This window comes from Anopheles merus, chromosome 2R (genome assembly GCF_017562075.2).
Source record: "Anopheles merus strain MAF chromosome 2R, AmerM5.1, whole genome shotgun sequence".
NCBI lineage: Eukaryota > Metazoa > Arthropoda > Insecta > Diptera > Culicidae > Anopheles > Anopheles merus.
The window spans coordinates 60,746,468-60,748,821 of NC_054082.1; the positions used below are offsets into that span (position 1 = coordinate 60,746,468).

Genomic DNA, 2,354 nt, shown 5'->3' on the forward strand with positions numbered 1-2,354 from the left:
TCATTGCGCTTTTTTGGTTTGATTTGTGAAAATGTAACTTCTTCGCCGCAAGGTTTGTTAACGGGTTTTTTAAGCGCCACAACAGCTCGCGAGCATTGACCACACGCGAGAAAAAGATAGCGCTATGGAGGGAAAAAGCACGGACGACGGTTGACAGCTAATGGCCGTCTGGCGCAAGGTGTGTTTATTTAGAAGGTGAATTATTAGCGCGTTTGCTTAGCGCCATCATTGAGTATTGTTATGTCAAATCGCATACAATTCCCGGCAGGCAATTGACAGCTGAACTGATGGCGCCGGAGGAGGACAAACGGGCGCCCAACCGTGCATGGCTCAGGCGCCCAACGGAAGACATGATTGGGCGTGGGAGGGTACGGATGAAACGGACCTCCCGTTCTTTCATGTATTGTTTACATTCGCTTATCCGTATATTTCTTTCATTCGGGTTGTATATCAACACAGCTTATTTTCAAATTGATCGTTACTTTATTGGAAATTAAATATTCTAAAAATACACTATTTTTCATACCAACCTTATTCAGCGCACGAAAACGTTTATCACGGAGATTTGCGGCATTCACCTGTAATTAAATTAAAACATAAAATAAGTAAAGAAAGTTTTTTTGCGTTTCACATAAATTAAGCGTTGAGAATGCAATACATTACCATTAATTATGAGAAATCAAAACAACATGTTTGTTTCATTGAACATGTTCAAACAATAAACTAACTAACTAACTAAGCCAGCTTCATCGTGTTAGCAGCATTCCGTTACCCAGATGTGATTGTCCTTCGTGATGAAGTGTGACTAACCGACCGTACATGGTGTGGCATTGATGAGAACGGTTTATCTGAAACTAAAGAAAGAAGAATAATATAAGTCAAGTGCATTTCATGCTGATCGTTCGCGATCGTTTCTTGTATGTACAAAGGAATAAGGGCGACATTTTTACATATTTTTTCGTTTGCACGCTTCGTACCCGCACCAGTGTAACCAGTGCTAGCGGAGGAGCTAACACCCATACTACTATAGATACTATGCCATACTATGTCATAGATTTGGGCGCGGTTGTTGCGTACTTGTGGGCCCGGCATGTTTTTACACTCTCGGAACGTACCTCTGTGGCCCAAACATCTGTGCTAGCATTTTCAGAGCGCAAGTATCGCCTTGCAATCATAACGCGTCTACCACGTCCATTCGTCCGGCGTACGTTTGCTCCAGTTGGTTGGTGTCCGCTTGGGCTCGCTCCAATATGCTGCGCTTCGTACGGCAGCTGTAATTCTCACAGTACAGCTGAAATAGACAATATAAGAGAAAAATATTGTTAGTGGAGCGCAATCCATGTAAACCATTAATTTTAATTATATAACTTTAATTGTCAATTTTTCGTTCTCTTAGGCCGCGAATATACGACGCGCGTTTCCGCGCCCGCGGAAACGCGTATAACAATCCAGCCATAGAAATGAAATGTCATTCGAATGCTCTACCGCGGAAAAGCAGAGATGGTCTTGATGGATATCTCTGCGGAACTGTAATACGCGTTTGAACGCGCCCGCGGAAAGGCGCGTCGTGTATTTGCGGCCTTACATTTTACACTGTCGCTAATTTCGGTAGCTTTCAGTAGCTAACAGTACGACGATGATCTGGATACCGCCAGTTACCGGCTCGTAGATGCATGAACGCATTCATCATCACTAAAGATTTGGTACATCCATAACAGTCCGCCTCACACGACGAAATTATTAGTAGTTGCGATCTGATACATGACGCCTAAACGCGATGAGAAAAAACACATCAAAAACGTTTTAGATGAAAAATATAATGTCGGTTTGGCTTAATAAACATTAAAATGAAATAATTATTTTGCTTTTTTTCACGGCATATTAGCTGAAATGAAAAAATAAACATTGTTAACCAGTTTATCAAACTGTCTTTCTATTACTTTAGATACTGTCAGACTTACTTCAACTTTGCTTCAATTTAGCATGGATCAAAGTTTCAGCCGATATGCATGTTGGTGGCCGGTGACCCACGGGGTTTTCCGCTGTTTCCAGTTTGTGGTAGTTCGATGGTTTTTATAGAGCAGTGACTCCCACATTCTCCAGACGGTGCCGGAGGATGAGGAATAGGAACGCGTGCTCTAATTTTGTCTTTGTGGAGGCAATAATCGAAGCAGGACAGATGGAGTATGATCCAACTACAGCGCGATGGCGAATAACCCGGAAACACCAAGAATGGGGACATAAAACGCGGGTATGTGATGAGTAGCTTGGCGACATTCGGTAGTACAAGCAACAGGCACAATAGTCGATATCACACAGGATATGGTGTATATTCCTTCTTCATAAGTCCTTAG

At 42.5% G+C, this 2,354-nt stretch overlaps 1 long non-coding RNA gene across 1 annotated transcript; it reads right to left on the minus strand.

Moving 5' to 3' along the window:
• Positions 1-789: 789 nt before the first annotated feature.
• On the minus strand, positions 790-1,616 carry LOC121603655. The gene is made up of 3 exons (XR_006006696.1): positions 1,586-1,616; positions 1,116-1,291; positions 790-854 (listed from the first exon to the last, which is right to left on the minus strand). It is a non-coding gene; the product is annotated as an uncharacterized LOC121603655 (long non-coding RNA).
• Positions 1,617-2,354: the final 738 nt, after the last annotated feature.